The sequence below is a fragment of the Lycorma delicatula genome, chromosome 2 (assembly GCF_047948215.1).
Source record: "Lycorma delicatula isolate Av1 chromosome 2, ASM4794821v1, whole genome shotgun sequence".
In the NCBI taxonomy this organism is placed as follows: Eukaryota; Metazoa; Arthropoda; class Insecta; order Hemiptera; family Fulgoridae; genus Lycorma; species Lycorma delicatula.
Genome location: NC_134456.1, coordinates 128,260,228 through 128,280,628, shown reverse-complemented (window position 1 = coordinate 128,280,628; position 20,401 = coordinate 128,260,228). Strand labels below are relative to the sequence as shown.

Genomic DNA, 20,401 nt, shown 5'->3' with positions numbered 1-20,401 from the left:
AAAGTAACATCAGTGCGCCATAGGGTTTTGGTATTTATTACATCAGCCACATTAATAATTACTAATTATATTATTTAACAAATTTTCTGTTTTTTATTCAAACACCAAAAAATAATCTGAGATAAAAAAATCGTAATTTTTTTAAATTTTGAAAATAAGTCTAATTGTGCCACTTATTAAACTGCTAGTTACAAGTTTATCTTCTTTCTTTAATGAAAATACCCTACTGTATAATGTAGCTAAAAAAATAATTCCTAAGTTTACATTCAATGAGATTGTAGTGTGTTAATCGAATTTTTATTATTTAGAGCGAATATTATTTTTGTTTGAAAGCTTTATTTTATTTTTTTTTTGTATACGTATACAAAATTTTCCTGTAACATACAGGAAAATTTTGATGTAGTATTTAATTAAAAGTAACCCTTACTGAACTCTATAACAAATCATACATATTTTTATTTTTGTACATATTCAGAAAACTTAATTTTTTTTCCGCTTGAGCTTTATTTCCTATGAATACTCCTCAATGGTAGTTTTGTGCGTTAGGCTACCTGTAAAAAACCACTTGTTTTTATATTTTTTTAAGTTCATTCTTTTTTTTAGCAATTTTTCATGTAAAAAGATTTATCTTCTGTTATAAAATTATTTTTCTATTTTCATTATTTTACTTTCCACATTGTAATAGTAAGAATTTCTCAATTTAATAGTTATACCACCAGCCTTTACAGTTTCTTGTCTTATCTTTCACTGTTCTCCTATAGTACTGAATGATGACATTTCGTCATAATCTTTTTACCTCTTTCCTTCACAGGGACTTATTTTGATATAGATAATGCTCTTCAACTGATGTTAATGAAGTTCGTAATTTTTATAACTTACATTTTTTTCTTTCTATTCCAATTAACTTTTTATTTTTCTTATTATAACCTTAGGACTAACTAATGTTGAACGCTATTAATTTCATTCGAAACATAAGAATTAAATTATAGCACACTAATCACATCAAATTTTTGTTGACAATCTTGACTTAAATTAAATTTATCAGTTTCACATGTGTATTTTTTGTTTAAACAAAGAGAATGATTCATTCACGTAGTAATTACACGGATAAAAAATAATTTTTCAGTATGAAGAGTTTTTAATTATTCACGATTTTTTTTTTATTTAACAAGAAAGTGCTTAATGTGACCTGTGTAGGGTTTGGCAAAGATTATCGATTTCGCTGCGTTTTGATCCTAGGTTTTATATCTACTAACGAATTAAAAATTCAGTGCACATTTCTCCACTTTTCCAGATCAATGAAGCTTATAACCAGATCTTTTTTATCTTAACTAGATCTTCTAAGGAACATTAAGCAATCTATTGTAATAGATTTATAAAGTTATTTTTGACTTGTCATTCAGATGTTTTTATCGTTATTCGTTAGAGTGCGCGTGTAAATCCTATTTCTCTCAAAGATTACAGTATGATTATTCGTTATTTTCCTTTAATTATTAATAACTTATTTTCTTTATTCAGATTTTCAGCCTTTATGAAACTGTAGTCTCTGATCACCAAAATATGTAGTTTATTTGAACCCGTATCCGTTACATCTATTTCAAACTTAAGCCTTGAAGTAAATTGGTAACGGAATGAAATTTTAGATATTATTCTTCGCAATATTAAATATAATTCTTATTGTAAGGCAAGTAATAAATTTCAAAATGTATGGATTTAGTTCAAAATAGCCATTAAATGTGTAAGCTAGACATGTGATTTTTCTAATAGATTTTGTAACTAGTGCAATTATGTATGCACGGTTTTCAACTTACGTCCTGTTTTAATATCGTACAGTTGCGCCAGCCGTACCACGGCTGGCGCAACTGTACGATATTAGCTTAGATACATACTTAAATTACTTAAACAGATTACCAAAAAAATACGGTTACCGATTAAGATTTTGTCCATTAAACGTTATTGCAATCTATTTATGAGAAGAACAACTGTTTATGAAGGAGTATTAGTTAGTTGAAGATTATATAAAATAAAGTAGCAAAACTGAGAGTTGAGAGGACAGAGTTACATATTTGTTCAAATAGTGCTATAAAGAGAAACGGACGGGAAGAAATAGAATTAGAGTGACAGGCATCGAATGTACGACTCGACTCGTCTTTTATTTGCGTTTTACTAGCACTACTGGTTGATATGGCGATCTCAGGGTATCACTATTACAACAAATAGCTCATCAAGCAACAGAAACTATCATTCTTTCTCCCTTCCGTAACATTCAGATAAAAATTACTAATCTTCTAGACATTATCAATAAAAGAAATTATTGCATTATTAAAATGAATCCCTATCGCAGTCGCCATTACTGCAATTATATGAGCTAAAGCTATCTAGCTCAACTACCAGTGTATCTGTACCTCCGAAGCTGCTTGCAACAAATAATTTTTCCCTTGTAATGGTTTTTAATTCTTTTTACATGTTTCACGCATTTCTTACACAATTCTGGCGTGACTAGCAACTTGGTCTTGTACAGTTCACAGGTTACGTTAGAACTATTTCCGTTTTCGTGCTCCTTATCCATATTGACTTTTACTTTTAATACCTAATGACTTTTTGCTTTTTATTAATATTGTATGATTTCTTTTCAAAAATCTGTTGTATTTAAGAAATTTTTTAGGGTGAAATTTTTAACACGTAGAAAATTCAATTTTAATTTTCTTTAGCTACAGAATGTCACCTTTACTTCAGACTTGTTCAAAATTTTAGTTTCAGGATCAAGCATTGTGTTTTACGGAAATTGGTCTAAATCGAGAGAGAATTTGTGTGGCAGAAGGGTTAATACTTTCCTGAATCATTCTTCAAATGCATAACGTTTTTCTCACTGCGGTAATCATCACTACCTTTTTTCCCCCAAGAATAAATCAATTTATTCCTGGGAGAAGAGGTAGAAAAGAATACTTCACCTCTTCTATAAACCCATCATCATTTCCGATGTCTAAAATAACTACTCGTTAACTAGTATCTGACTGTTACTGAAATCCTCTTCTCCATCGGTATACGTCGTTTATAGAACCATAGTATAAACTTCATTCGTAGAAGTTTCCTTCTAAAGCATTTCCATTGTCTTCTTGCTATCCGTAAGAGATCGTACGATTTTAGTTACACCACATCTCACTTGTAGAAGCGATTCAGTAAATGAAAGCAAGAAGGTCTCAAATTCTGCTGAAGAAATTGTGACAAACACTTGCAATGTAGGTAGATTAAAACAGTACCGGCTTTCTACTAGTTTTTTTTTTTAAATCGAAGTACAATGTTTCCCACAATTTGCTGTAGTTTTGTGTTTGAAATTGAAGGCAAATCGGAATTCTACTTTAGTGTTTCAGCCTGAATTTTTCTACTGCCAAGAACAGTTTAAAGATTTATATATTATTTATTGTTCGCCGGATATCATTGATTGTAAAGTTGTTAATTACTGTCACACCAAGTGCATTTCTCTTTACAAGTTGTAGATTGAGTATCCTCAACGCGTTAGGATCTTTTTCTTCTACCACCCAGTTTTCCTAACCGAAACTAAACTAATGCTAAGGTATTGTGATACGTATTTCTAAACCGTATTTCTTTTTACACCATTTTTTTTTACTCAAAAAACAAATAGTACTTAGTATCCAAGAACCGAGGTCTTCCACAAATCATGATTGAGTGACTACTACCCAACAAATAAATTGATTTACTGGTATGAAAAATAAACGTTGTCTACATTGTTGTTTTCTTTGGAATTTGGATTTGAAAAGATTAAACTAATTTGAGAGTAAGTAAATGTAGACAAAGATTTTCAATATCCAGGAGGAAAGTTCTGAATCATTCTCATTCATTTTCATGAATGAATCAGTAATTATTATTGTAATTACTGCAGACAAATATGTTAGGAAAATAATAATTTATCTATAGTAATACTGATGTATTATAAGGTTGGTTAATAAGCAATCTATTACTGTACTAGCTGAATTTCACAAAAATGAAAAAGAAATTTGTTGATAATAAATACAGTACGTATATAAATGTACTTATTTACAAATACATATTACAACTACTATTACGAAGGGTAAGAGTCACGACAAAATTATTGCTTTTGTAAAATTAATAAATATTTATGAAAAAGTATTTTATCCTTTTTATTGTATTAACACAAAGTTATTATTGTAACAGCAAGAGAAAAAATTAATAAAATGTAAAAATATTTGTAGCGCGAAATATAGGATGACAAATATAGGATGAAATTGAAAATATGGGATCTGCCAAATCAACATATCCTCGTTGAATTAATTACAAATTGGTAACCGTAAAGTGTATTCATTTCAGAACCGGGTTTATATAAATTAGTGAGATATTCAAAAACAGAATAGAAAAGGTTTATGAAATGGATGTACTCACTCCTTATTCCAAGTGAAGAAGAGTACATAATATCTACCATAACCAACGATCAAAAACGAAGTTATCGAATGCAGTTTTTTAATGCCAAAAATAATTTATCTAATAGTATCATTAACACATAATAGCCCTCTTTTATGGATTTTTAAATTGTTGAAAAAAGCTATAGATTAGGAGAAAATATTTGAAACAAAACATCGCAAAAGAAACGAATTTTTTAGTAGTTGAAATTGAAAATCCACTGTGCCTTGAATGAAAGAGTGTACCACCCCACTCTTCTATTAATCTAAAATAGATACAATAAATCATTCTGTTTCGATTTTTTATTAAATTATGAAAACGGTATAATGATTTATATTTAGGTTTATAAATACAGGGCATACCTTCGTAATCTAGTAAAGTATATGAATATAGCAGTGGTGTTATTAAATGAAGTAGTTATTGAGGGAATAAAAATTGGCCGACGACATGGAAGAAATATTTTTATGCTGGCTGTCTGTTACTAAATAACCATGATAGAACTATGCGTTATTTATATATATATATATATATATATATATATAGAAAGAGAGAGAGAGATAATTATATACATTATATAATTTAATCGAGACAAGTAATTTTTAACTTAGATAAAAGGGTGAACCAGATAATCGATTCTTCATTCAAGGTAGCTGTTTCATTTTAGCTTTACGGCTGTCTACATGTATAAAAAAAGATCTAATAACTAACAAAATAGAACTTAATTTTAAAAAATATTACGTTACAATTTTTTTATAGTGTAAATCACAGAATACTTTTTAATTTCAGTACTAAAAAATCCCTTTCGGCACGCCGCAAGGCGGAGGTAGATTTCACCAGTGCTAAGTAGGCGATAAAAACAAATTTCCACCTTAAAGTTAAGAAAAACTTCAAAGTTATCAATACGACAGTGGTTGCATGTGAAAAAAGTTTCACATGTTTATCATACGACAAGCCCCATCTTCTTAGAACTCCAACAATATTTTGGTCATCCCTTGCCGTAAGGGTTGGTCATATCAAAAATTGTTTCAGACAAAAGTTTTAGGTAATATTTAGAGGACTAATAACCACTTTAAACTGATTCGATACTGTGCCTATTAAGGGAAATGATTTTTTTTTTGTCTTCGAAATCCCATTTTTCCCACCTTCTGGGCCAATGGTTGGTGATATCAAAATGTTTATGTAGATAAGTTTTAGACCCTTATCAAAAGAGTATTAAGAACTTTAAACGAATTCGATATTTTACTTAAGAAGAAAGTTATAGCGATAGTTTGTATTTTTTGAAAAAGCTCCCTCATTTCCACCCCCATGGTCCGATTTTGGCCGTTAGCAAACTCGACCAAGATTTTAGGACGATTTATTTTTAAGGAACAATTTGAAAGTGAGTGGCGCAAAATTACGGCAGTTATCGTATCCACAAGACAGTGAAATATATATTTATATATAAATTAAATAAATTATAATAATTATTTAATTAATTATATATATATATATATATATAAACTTTTGAGCTGACGGTGGTTTTGGGGTCTGGGGGATGTGAAACGCAAAGATATGTCGAAATTTTCCGGAAGTCGAATCATAGTACCCATTACAATAGGTAGCTTTCTTATGAAATCTACCTAAAACATAATTTTTACAATATCATTTATTTTTCCTTGTTTAAAAAGTATAGTTAAAAAATAGATATTTGTTAATTGGCCGATTTTTAAATTTTTTTCTATGTATTACGTAATTTTTATTTAGTTATCCAACAGCCTTTGGTGTCATTTGAAAGTCTTTTGGTATCGTTTATACCGCAAAAAGGGATCCAACTGTCGGATGTTTGTCATATAACTACACATCCGTTAACATGCGCAAAGAGAATTTGCGAACTTAAGAGTTTCAAGCAAAATTAGTTGTTATGAAATGAGAAACATCATTAAAAATTGTACTACTATATCTTATTTATAACCTTTAGTAACTGACTTTAATTTAATTATCTTAATTCTCCATATATTTCATAAAAATAAAAGCGGAATTTATGATCTGGAAAATTATAATAATTTAAACATTATATAATAAACTAAATTTACATTAACTTTTATTATTATACATTTTTTTCAATAGTTGTTTTATTTTTATTTTATGTTACAGTGACCATATTTTGTATTAATTGGACAATGTGAAAAGCAGAGTGGCATTAACTTATCAACGGTGCAGTGCAGCATCAACCGCAGCACTAACAGGTCAGCACAAATAAATTAATTAACACTACTGTTCTTCTATATACGTTTAAATGAACTGTAACGTGTATTAAAGTTTACTTATCAAAATTTTAACAGACAGGTATGTTATGTGGGTTTTAGTGATAAACATAAAATTATAATTTTGAATGTTGAGGTCAAATGGGAATTATTAGGAATTAAGTGTCAAAATTCAACATGTGCATTTCTGACCAAGGTAATTGGAAAGCTTTAATTCCATCCTCTAGTTTTTAATGAAAGTATAATAAAACACTTTCCTATTTATTTGACCTCCATTCCAGAACAGAAAAATGCAAATAACTACAGTAAATCTATTAAAATAAATAAAATAAAGACAGTTACTTTTATACGGATTTGAATACTAGATCGTGCATACCGGTGTTTGAACGGTTGGTACCCCAGATTAATCGTGTATTTCTGCGATTTCTCCGTTTTTAATTTTTTTTATTTTAGAATAGGTATATTAATTACAATTTAATAAAATCTACAGAATTCTGATAGTAACAACCGATCATTATCCTACGGAAACTTTAAGATGAAAACTATATACTGCTACATCACGTGATCAACAACGGATTTTTTAACAAACGAGGAAATATTGATATACGATTTATTTTAAGAATAGAACAAAAATAGAAATAGAAGGTAAAATAATAACTGACGCGGATTTATAGGAATCGTAAAGTTCATCGCAAACTTACAAGTTTTTGTCCTTTACATCATCTTCTCAACAACTTTTCTTTTTTTCCTTTTATTATTAGGATTACTATTATTATAGTTCATAATAGGTGTGGCATCCACACTTATTCGTCCCAGTGAAGGGGCACACCTATACGCGCCCCAGTCGGGCAGTGATGCCCCACCATTGGGAAGCTACCCTTCCCGTTCCGTTCGAAGCGTCGGATGTGCGTTGTGCACATCCGACGCTTCCCCGCAGGCCTCTCATCAAACTACAAGGGTCCCTGATGCCATCATCGGGAAGCTCCAACCCCCCCACTCTTGGATGGCCAAAGCATCCTAAGCTACGGGGTTATCTCCCGGCCCTACACGGCAACCACGATTCGTGTAGAAAAGACCCCTTGTCTTTTTTTACAACCTGTAGCCCCCTTACTTCAAAGAGCAGGAAATGCTCCGAAACGGTGTCGGGGAAGTCGAACGATGTAGCCATCGACACAGAAGGATTATTTAGACAATGAAAAAAATTAATTGCTTGACTTGACATCTACTTGTATCAACTCTCAGATTAATTTTCCCAAATATGTCATTTCTTCAAAATTATTCATTTTCTCTTCGTCCATGTGCAATTTAAGTTTTCCAATAGTACGAGCTGTTACATTTATATTTATTTCAAATAACGGGGATACTGTTCCGCAATCTATGTTTGTATTCCCATTGATTTTATTTGAACTTCTGAGGATTAAGCTTGGCATTGTTCCGAGAGTGAAATAATTCCTGATCTAAAATTTAATATTACTGTTTCCTTATATCTACATTTAATTTTTAAAAACTTCTGGACTGCTGTTGAGAAAAGCCATCTGTTATTATTTATTTCTTCTAAAAGATTATGTTTTTTTTTTTAATCATCATCCTGACCCCAGTAGGGGAAGACACCTGCCTTGTGACGATCCCGATCGCCACACCACCCCCTCCGCTACCAGCCTTAATGGGCTTTATAATTCTGGACCCTACTGACCGATTTTTTCAAACTTGGTAGGCAGATACTAACTTCGGGAGTAAAATATATGTAAATTTTTTGTAAAATTAGAAAAAAGGATGGGGGTGTTTTGGATGAAATAAAATTAAAAACCTTTGCTGGGGCAGTTTAGTAAAATTTTGTTCGTACAAAGTTGAAGATTTATTTATCTAGATTATAAATTGCCAAAAATTTTTATTTTATATTCATCCCGAATCCCAAAAGTGACTACACATTTTTCTTTTTTTGGCTATATCTTGCTTAAGAAGACGAGTAAACGGTAGTATTTGCATCTACATTTTCTATATCAATAGGACTTCAAACCATTATACGTTTGATCTGCCCATCGCACTCAAACGGTCTATGGAAAAAAATATTTGTTTGACTTTTTAGCCCACCGGGCTGGTCTAGTGGTAAACTTGTCGTCGCAGATCATTTGTTTAACGGATAATTTTTGAAGTCGAAGGTTCTCAGGTTCAAATCCTAGTAAAGATTGATTGTTTTTATACAGTTTTAAATAATAGACAGTGGATAACAGTGTTCTTTGGTAATTGGGATTTGATTAACCACACATCTCAGGAATAGTCAGCCTGAGTCTGTTCAAGGCTACACTTCATGGATATGTCATACATATCATCCTCATTTCATTTCACAATGGGGGGGTTCTTTATTGTTCACTAGTTGAACCGATTGCAACGTACACATAAGGAAATGTAATAGAACATTTTTTAAACATTTAAAAAATCTATTTTAAATCATCTCGCAAGTTAGCATTGCATTTAAAATGTAAAAATCTTAATTTTTTAACAGCCCTTACTCTTTAGTTTGTTTTCTCCAACCAATTTTCCAGGGCGCGCGCACGTGTGTGTAGACAAATGCATTACCACTACTGGCTTGTCAGGCCTGACGTAACTGCATACGTAGTATACTCTTTAGTATTTCTTTAAAAAAATTAGCCAAAGATTTCCTCACTTTTCATACAAAATTACAACTAGCGGTATCTGTATATTTTAAACGATTTTAATAAGTACTTTTTTAATTTATTCTCACCATTAACGGATTTATTTTCTTAGAGATAAATTTTACCCAAATCCTTTCGTTTGAGTATGAGACCCTAAAATGAAAAAAAAAAAATGAATTAGCAATGTCTAATTTTGAATGCTCAAAATGTATTTTGGTAAACAATAAAGTTATTAATAGTAATAGCCCTCTCCGTCTGCGGGAGCTCCCAAACCTTTAAAATAATAGAATTTTTTTATAATTTGTTTTTTTGTTTTTATTTAAAATCAATTTTAGTGAATATTTTAATCATTAAAAAATCCCTGATGCATTAGCCTCCAAATTTTCAAAAAAATCGAAACATATTTTTCGAAATTGTGACGCTAATATAATAATATTACAAATTTTTGTTATTGCTGTATTTTATTGAGAATTTTGGCTTCAAAAATTGAAATTATAAGATTTAATCAGACAAGTAAGTTTATATTTATTAAAATCTTCTTTTTTTAAATCAATAACATTAAAATTTAAACTATACATTTTTTTTTTGTCGACGAAGAAATAACTGAAGCTGGCTAATTAAATATTTTTGGTTAATATTTTGTAACACATTTTTACGTTGTATTTTTTTCTCCCGGCTATTGAAATTTAAATTTTTCAGCTTTTTGGATATTCATAAACCAGTTTTTCTTTTAATATTTTATATGAATGTTGTACTTTTGAGTCATCGTAACTATCCGCTTCCAATTTTTTCCAAAACATGTAGGCGTTACAGAAGCTATAGCAAAGAATCCCGTTTGAATTTTTAAAATCGTAAGATCGATTGCGAAAATATAACATTTCCGAATAACCGTGATCTGTTGGATCGAAAGTATACCTGATGCTTACAAAACACACGAACAAATACATCGTTTGAATTTTGAAAATAGGACGATTGTTTGCAGAGATATTATAACAGCACCCCATTGCACCTTCCAAAATAGTGCCCCTCAGGCATCCCGTTTGTTACCAGTTGATGGTGATGATCGGTCTAGCGTCAAACGATGTGCTCTCATCACCTCACATGCAGTCCCCACGGGAAACCCGTTATTATTAAACAGAATTGTTTAAATTTATTTAATACTAGCACCCCCGTCGCGGCTTCGCCCGCGATATTTTATTGCTTTTGTTTCCATTTGAAACCGTAGCAGATAAGCATTAAACAACAAAAAACATTTCCTTCAAACTCACTTCAAATGTATTTTTTTTTGTTTTTTGTTTACAAAACTTTTAATAAAATTGTATTATCTTAATAACCGCATGTAACCCTTATCTTAACCGTATGCAAGTTTGTTTAACATTTTTTTTAATTTTTTTTATATTTTATTCACTTATTCACAGTCCTTTTTCTAACCACTTAAGAAAACGTGTCAGAGCTTAGATGCTTTTACCTGCGAGATCTTAAGGTTTTTTTTGCTTGAGAGATCTTCCGGACGAATTTAAAAATTTTTAAATTCTGTAATATGTATCTTGTCCACACGGGTAATCTTCTATACATATAAAGAAGAAAGTCTGTTTGTATATTTGTTTCGTAAATATCCAGATCGGACCATAGATATAGATGCAATTTCTCTAAATATCTCGACCCCAATATCACCTAGCGGCTCCATTTTTTGCAAAAATATTTCTTTTCACGTAACTAATACATATTCTGAATATGAGTCAAATCGGACCATAAATACAATTTTTCAAAATATCTCGACCCCAGCGCAACCTAGCAGGTCCGAAATAATTCAGAAACCTTCGCTGGCGTACTCACAACTCACCAAAGTTTCATCACAATCGGATGAATGGTATAGGAACGTACACGGGACAAACATTCATTTATATATCTATATATATATATATATATAGATTATTTTATTTTATTTAACGTAAATTTAACTTTACTATTTTTATAAGCTTTTATTTAACTTACTTTAGTTATAATCAAATCTTGCAACTGCTATATCTTTTGATTTATCGTATGAAAAATCAATGAAATTTGGTACACGTATGTAACTTCGATGTGTAAAAACAAATATTTTTACTTTTTAGTCTTAATAAACAAACAAGCTTGAACAAACAATAATATTCAGATATAAATATTATTAAGAATATTTTTTTTGGATGTAAAAAGTTTATTGTTCATTAAGGCTAAAAAGTAAAAAATACAAAAAACAAAAAAAAATTACAAAAATATATTTGATTACATATAAAAAATTATTTTTACTAATAAAAAAAAAGGAAACAAATCAGAAAAACTCTCTAAAAAGTAAAAAATAAGAATTAAATCAAATTGAGAATTTAAAAAAAATATATAGTATATTAACAAATATAAAAATGCACTGAAAAGTAAAAAATAAATTATATAAATATCTAATAAATAACCAATAAATAAATGTAATAATTATTAAATTTTAAAATGAAAATATTTAGTTAAATAAAAGCGTGGCACAGTTTTTATAACAATCTTTGCGAATATGTATTTATAGACATTTGCTGTTATTAAAATATATTTTTTGTTTAATGAGGTTGTTTAGTAATGCATATACTTTATTTATCTGTAATAAAATAACTCACGTTTTAATTCTTTGATGGTTCAAATTTGCACCGAGATGACCTTTAAGGGTTAATAAGATTAAAAATAAAAATTAAATTAAGAAATCTTGCACCAAGTTATTACATTTTGACGGTAATCTGAAAAATTATTAATTATTATTATAATTGTAATCGTAATTATGAATTCATTAAATAAAAATTCATAATTAATTAAAATGAAACTTTTAGCAGAAAGAGTACGTTCAATTTGGCTTAGATTACAAGCAGAATTCGAAGATGAACTTCAACTATGTGAGAACACGTACAAAGAAAATGAGTGGGTGCATTTTCCCAGATTGTTACTTGCAGCTAGTCAGTCTCAACTGGAGAGGTTAGAGCAGACTTTCCGCCTCCTCGCGTCGTTATTGAAAATTAAAATGAAGATTAATTGTAAAAATAAATGTTGTGTTGTTTTAAATAAATTATAAAACTGCGCCACGCTTTTATTTAACTAAATATTTTCATTACTTTTAATTTTAAAATTTAATAATTATTACATTTATTTATTTTTTATTTACTGGTTATTTATTAGATATTTATATAATTTATTTTTTACTTTTCAGTGCATTTTTATATTTGTTAATGATATATTTTTTTGTTTAAAATTCTCAATTTGATTTAATTCTTATTTTTTTTACTTTTTAGAGGGGTTTTCTAATTTGTTTCCTTTTTTTATTAATGTTAATATTAATATTAGTTAAATAGAAGCTTTTTTAAAAAATAATTTTTTATATGTAATCAAATATATTTTTGTAATTTTTTTGTTTTTTTGAATTTTTATTTTATTGTAATTTACTCATTCGATTTATTTGAATTATTCAGTTCAAACCCAGCTAACACTGATAGAGACTTACAGTTCATACAGTTCCTTAATTCAATTAATTAAACTTTGTGTTTCAACCGGCAAATTTCCACTAATATATATAGAATATACGAGTATAAACACATTTATATAATCTATGACTCTCTCGTAGACGTAAGGATTCCAACGCGGGGTCATACTTCCGAATCGATTCGGCCGTTGATCTGCTACGGTGCAACAAACATACACACACTCTAAAACATTACACTCCTTCTTTTTGGGCAGTCGTGTAAAAATGATACAGTATGAAATGATTATTTTGTAAATCCTGTTTTTAATTTACTTCAAATTCCTTTTAATACTAGCGTTAGATAAATAAAAAATACATAATAATAAGAAAATTATGTAACATAATATGCGTGCCGGTTAATATACAAGTACCTTAAAATTTATTGCATATTCTTTTCCTTCTCTTTTTCTTATAATTGTTTCATTGTTTTTCTTGCGATTTGATTTCTTTAATTTTTATTTCTCTTGTTCTACTGTTAGGTGTTAATTGTTGTTCATAATTACGTAGTGTATGTGCTGCTTGCCACAGAAGTTCTTTGTAATACTAGTGTGTAATTTTTGATAAGTTTCGCTGGGAACTATTATCATGTAATTGCAAGTGTGATCCAATTTACTCAAGGTTTATATAAATGTAACCGACTGTAAAAATACTTTAAAACTACAAAAAAAAAAGATTTTATAAACGTAGAACAATTAAAAAATAATTTACACATAAAAGAATATAGAAAATGTAGCGACTTTCGTACAAAAAAAATTCAAGGAAATGCAAAAGATGAAAACAACATTTCACAAAGTTCAAAGTTAAATCGATGTTACAATTGTGAATTCAAAAATCAGTACAAAATACAAAATCGTAATGGAACCAAACTAGAATAAAAATTAACTGATATACTCAGAAAAATCGAGTGGCCTGTGCTACGTCAAGAACAGCTTGAGCCCGATGAGCTCCCACAAACGGTTTTTGTAGAGTTTGATGAGAGTACGATTAGAATGCTGTCGGCATCGGATTGAGGATTGAGCCCACTACTATCGAATTTGATGCTTTAGGGAGACAGGGCAAAGGAGATCGGCGTATGCTGCCACTAATATTGTGCTGGGCTGTAACGGTACATAAACTACAAACAACCACCCTAAATAGAGCTGTCGTAGATCTAAGCAGTTATATATTTGCCAAGGACCAGGCCTATGTAGCACTGAGTCGCATGAGAAAATAGGAAAGTTTAGTCATTAGTTATTTGGATACCAGAAAATTGCTATATGATCCGCACGATTAAAAAGTTTCGAGGAACTCAACCGCTTGATAAATCTGTAAGTTTACATTGTATACGCCAATCAAATAAATAAATTGAAATGTTTATAGTTTCCTCATTTGTTGTATCCATCAGTATGTTGTATCCATAGGTTTTCGAATCGTGAATTTTCTCGATGATCACTAAAATGTATTAAATAATAAAAATAACTATAATAATTAAAAAACACGATTGCCAAAAAATAAAATTCTGATCTGGAAACCACATGACTTCCTTGTACGCCTATTAAATACATTACACTTTTTTTTTTAAATGAAAAGTACATAAAATTTTATTTCATTTATAACTTCTGATATTTTTTCTTCATATATATATATATATATATTTTTATTGTTATTATTGAATTATTATTAATTGTTAAACCTTTTTTACAATTGGAGGTTTTTTATTTGTCTATAACTCTGGAACCGATGAAAATAAGTACCATTTATGATATACATCCTTGAAAAGCTCTCAATGAGGGCTTATTAATGCAGTTAAGAAAAAGTCCAAAATCCATTTTGTTTTTATTTTGGGCTTGATAGCTTTCTTCTATTTGAAGTATAAACATTCGTGAAATTTTTGAAAAATATTTAAACTGAAGGGAAATAGACCAAAAGAACAAACAAAAAATATATTTTAATTTTAAAAGTTGGGATTGATTTTTTATTTTAATTTTTGGATTATTTAAAATATGCATTTTAAGTAACAAATTTGCTTTAATAAACTTTTTATTATAATGTTTCTTAAGAAAATCGAAATTTTTTTCGCGATATCCCTTGTTAGATAAAGTTAACAAAAAACACAGCTTGTATTTGCCAAAAGAAATTGGACTTTAATGAGAAAGAAAAACAACTGAACTTATGTTAAATCATAACCTTAAAAACTAAAATGAAATTATAAAAATAACATAATTTAATGATACATAAGAATATCAACTGAAATCAGCATAACAATAATATTAAATGAAAAAAAATACATGAATATACATTTTTAAATACAGATTTTGACAATATACATTTTTGACAAAGCCTGAAAAACAAGAGAACATGAAACACCTTAATTTTAATTGTAAATTTAGAAAAACATAATATCAATAGAAAAATGTAACTGGCCAACAGTTGTACTACTGACATATACTATAATGTGACAAATAGCAATGAACGGATGTCATTAACTTAGATAAACGAATTACAATAAATTTTAATTAGCACTGGCCTTTTCTGAATTAAGAACATCAACAAACTTAACGTTAAATAATTAATACATGTAATTCTAGTTTCGTGTAGAAAAAAGGCCACAATGATATTCTAGTACAAAAAGAGTTAATAACAATAATCAAATTGTGATAAGTAAACATAAAAATAAAGAGTTAATTACAATATAATTGCATTGAAATTAATTGAGCACGTAAAATAGGTTGCAGCTGAACAATGACAACCTTATGTAAGTAACCTGATGTGACTGTACTAAAATGAAATTGAAACTTGAAAGGCATAGGTATGATGAACTGAATGTTCCACAAATTTTAATGATAACATAACTGTTTAACGTAATAAGTAATGAAAAACTGAAATTGCCTGTAGCACACAAATATTTGTAAGAGAGGAACTCATGAATGAAGGTAAAACGAATACATACAGTAAATTCCTGGACGTAGTCCGCCGTGGTGTATCAGGAATACAGTGGTGAGAATGTGGCTTCGAGGTTGAGCAAGACTGGGCATCTGAAATGTGTAGCAACGAGTTTGAAGAAATTCTGCTTCGCTTAAATTGTAATAAGAAGCTGGAGAAAATTCGGCGTCGACAGAATTGACAGCTTGATATGATTGAAGCACTTTCCACAAAGAAGTAATGTAGAATTTGAAGAATAACTTAACGAAGAAACGAGGCTGGACGAACATAGAAAACTGTGAAATCACGAAAAACTGACGAGTAGAATTAGAAAATATTTTAACAGAGAAATGCCGCAACGTTTATAAGTGCGAAGACGACGAAAGTATTAACATTAAGTGAAAGAAAGAAAACATCGAAGCCTGGCCCTCCAAGAGGACCAGGATCCGCACAACTTGAAAGTCCGAACTAGAAAGAACAAAGCTGGCGTGGTGAGAAGTAGGGGAAGCGAACAAAGCAATGGACAGAAGAGTGTGTGTGTGTGTGTGTGTGTGTGTTGACAACAAGAGTAGTGTCTTAGTGTTAGTATGAGAACGATTAGAGAAACGGTGTGGAATTCGGGAACGAAGACATAACAAAAATAATTTAAGCGAGCAGACCACTAAAGAATTACGTAAGACTGATAAAAATAATTTCTGAATACGCAAGTTGAAGAAATGACATCAGGGCAGACGAAGAGAAATAGACTTCTAGGAACTATGACAAACATTGAAATTGGTTGAGAACAAAAAAAACACTAAGCATAATATATACATTAAGACTAAACAGCAATGAAATAATGCGTGATAGAAATAAGCTAACACCAATTCGATGATGCAATAGTCAGACAAGCTGGAGCCTGAGAGAAATTGATATCGAAAATAAATCTAAATAACCTATTTAAAAATACACGTAGATAAGCCTTACAAAAAAACAAAATAAATTACCAAGCCTGTAAACTACAAGACTTAACCATAACCTTGAACTCATTGGAATAAAACGACTTTACGCCAACGGCGTAAACATCTCTCGTAACGAATTTTGAAAAAGTAATATACAACAATTGCCCTATAAATAGAAATACTTAGCGAAATATGCAAAAAAATCGGTTTGATCGATCCTGAATATAAGGTCATTTTTAACACTAACGTCATACTTTACCCTTGAATATACTCTCCAGAAAGATAAAAAGGATAAAAATAAATTTTACCTGGGTGTACATTGAAAACCAATATTAACCTCCGAATACTTCCAGATTTTTGCCTACTTGGCACCCCGTGATAATAATCTGATTAATAATATACAGATAAAGAATAAGGTGTGAGTGTAAGAAAACAATCCATTCCGGGTAAATGGACTTTGAAATGGAATTCTACGACACCACAGCCATCCCATTACCAGGTTGAAATGAATTTAAATTACTAGTAATTCCACGGTGTCCTAATTCCAAAAACTAAATCTACAAAAATATAAAAGAAATGGTTCAGGACTTTTGTCCCCAAAAGGTATGGAAATCGATCTGATATTACAATACCAGAATTATTTTTTCTTCAAACCGTTTTTTGCCGAAATGAAATATTGTAGTACTTCAAACCAAAGGATCCTATGATAGAAAAATTTCAACTCAATAAATGGTCCTTTTATAATTTTTAATAATTTCAAGTTGTAAATAATAATTCTTGTAGACTCAGATTCAATAAAAATAAATAAATCTTCTAGGTAAATATATATTAAAAAAATTAATTTAAAATTTAAATAATGTTTTCGGGTAAATTATAATATATAATTAAAATAAATTACAAAATGATAAAATTGCTCCTTAAGCCGTGTCTTTGATTTTTATATTTTTATGATTACACTATCAAGTTATATTACAAAAATTTGGATATGATCTATTAACTTTTCTATTGGAATTTTTCCCAAAAATCCTGTACACTCAGTAATTAGCGTTGTTTTTCCCCTATACAATTATTGTAATGAGTTTTCCGATAAACTGGTGTTCATGATACCTTCAGATGTCTTACAAATAAAAACTTTATAATATAGTATGATGTTTTAAAACCATAATGCGAATCAATTGCATTACAAAATTGCATTCTGGAAATCCGGTTTTTTATTTCGAAGAATTATTGGGTAGTGAACTGAAAAAAAACCTTCAAAAAGAAATAAAAATACCGGTTAGAATAAATTCCATATTTTATTTATGTTAAATTATATTATGTCTTCATTTTTTCTTTGCCATTATGACCTTTCCTAACTCGGTAAACATTAAATTTTACCTTGCATGTATTGAAATACTTGCCGTAGATTAACGTAACTGAAATCAAAACTATTGAAATATTATTTAATGTTAAATATTTGTAGGAAGTATCTTTCATTAAAAACTTTAAAAGAAATATAATATCAAGGAAACCATTTAGCTAATTTAAAACTAAACGATTAGAAATACAAAACTATAAAGTAATAACATAGCAGTCTCCTGTTTATTAAAAGATTTTTTTTTCATTATTTACTTGCTTAGAACCGTTATTTTAGAGAAAGATTTTCTAATATTCCTAAAATGAAAACTAATTCTTAGGTACAAACAAGATTGATCTCACCTGCACTGAATCTAAGACAATCTTTGTTGATTCAGGTTAACGAATCTTTATTTAATTTTGTTTGTATCGAACTGAAAAAAAAAACCAAGATTACAGCTACGTTTCATTTAGCGGTCTCTGGAACTCATCAAGATTTTGAATGGATTCTTAGTCCGGTATATTTATTTTATTTTTTTGGTTCTCTTTTTCTGGTCCACATCGAAGTTACAAAATTTCATTAATGGTAATAAATCTAAGAAAAATTTTATTTTTTAATCGAGGAGGAGATAAATTAAGCATTATCAAAAAATGTAGGGTTTACATACTACGCCTAATTTTTTTTATATATGTCACTTCTCATTATGATTTTATTGATGTTAACTGAATCATCATTTTGTTCCATAAAGAACTAATCTCTCCTAGCAATAATTAATTAAAAACTTCGAATTAAAGTTATTCAAACTGTTTTTGTTTATTTTTCATATTTTGTCCCAAGTAGAAAAATCTACAGTGTATAATACGCCTAAGAATTTCAGGCTTTTTAACTATTCAAGGAATTTTTCCTGTAGATATCTAGATTTAGAAAATCTTATATTACAATATTACAATATATTATATAATACATTACAATATTAAAACAGTTTTTTTTTATTCCTTCTATTTTAATAGAAATTAAAAAATCGTACGTCCAAAAGGTGGTTTGTACAAAATTATAATATAAACTAAATATAAAACTTTTATTATAAAAAACACCGATTAAATTGTGTTCTTTCAAATGAACAAAAAGAACTTGGAAGAATTACAGTAAAGATTAAACATAATTTTTTTTAAGATAGTATTTCATTCTTTAATCTATGAAAAAATGGCTACATTGTACTATTAAAAAACAGTAGAACTTCATTCTAATACTCCATGAGCGAGGAAGTCTGAAATAATGCCAAAAATATATTTACTGAAAATTATTATAGGTGTCTACAACTTTATTTTGTAAAATTTTGAAAAATTCTATTATAAAAAATGTTGTAAACTTGCATTCTTCTGAAATATTAGATTGCATTTCAAGAATTATGTAGTTTGTAATAATTTTATTACGATCGATAATTAAACGCTAAGCTTTTCATCACTTTTTTTTAACCTCCGAAACCATTGTTAGTTATTGGTTCAGAGGATGAGATGAATGACAAGTAGCGTGTGAAAATGCCATGCCTGACCGGGATTTGAACCCGGAATCTCCGGATGAAAGGCCGAGACGCTACCGCTCATGCTACGGAGGCCGGCGGCTTACCATCATTATTAAATATTTATTTACCTACATATATATATATATCCTTATAAAAGTATAATATCTTTTGTTGTCTTTCCTAAAAAAATTAAAACGAGTTTTCAGGATATAAAAAATGGTTAGAGATCATTGTTTGGGGCTCATAAGTATGATTCCTGTCTACCGTTAACTTATCCATGGGTTTATGAATGTGGAAGCTTTGAATACACCTTTACCAAACAAAGAAAAAAACAATTTTTCGTATAACTCAACACAATAATTTGACTTGAGAGTTAGAGGTATCCGTCATATACCCTACCTGATACATGATATATGAAGTACCTTATTATGTATCCGTTACCATTTTTATTAAATTACTGAACCGTTAAAAAATCTTTCCACAATTTGTTTTAAAAAAATTAAAAAATTTTCTTTAATAGAAATAATATTATTCTGTCGGTGAATTTTAAATAATACCGATTAAACATTTTTGAAATACCTTGAATTTTCTGCATCTCATTAAAAATATACATAAATATGTGTTAAATAATTTTCAATAACGCCTTCGAAATTGGGAATTATTTTTTTAATTTTTTTATATTTAATATCTTTGTGTATTTAAATTTTCATCTTAACATAATTGCATTGTATTAAATAATTAATACGGACTTTAAACCACACTGACCTTTTTACCCTATAATTAATTAATCGTACACATTCCTGGCGTGGATCTATATAATGCATTAATATATACCAAT

At 29.2% G+C, this 20,401-nt stretch overlaps 1 protein-coding gene across 2 annotated transcripts in view; it reads left to right on the top strand.

Moving 5' to 3' along the window:
• Window positions 1–20,401, top strand: part of LOC142320250 (uncharacterized) — a 440,791-nt gene that overhangs the window by 310,188 nt on the left and 110,202 nt on the right. For both annotated transcript variants that reach the window (XM_075357953.1, XM_075357951.1), the window contains one exon: window positions 6,571–6,662. The gene's annotated coding sequence lies outside the window, so the exon portion shown is untranslated. The remainder of the gene's footprint in view (window positions 1–6,570; window positions 6,663–20,401) is intronic.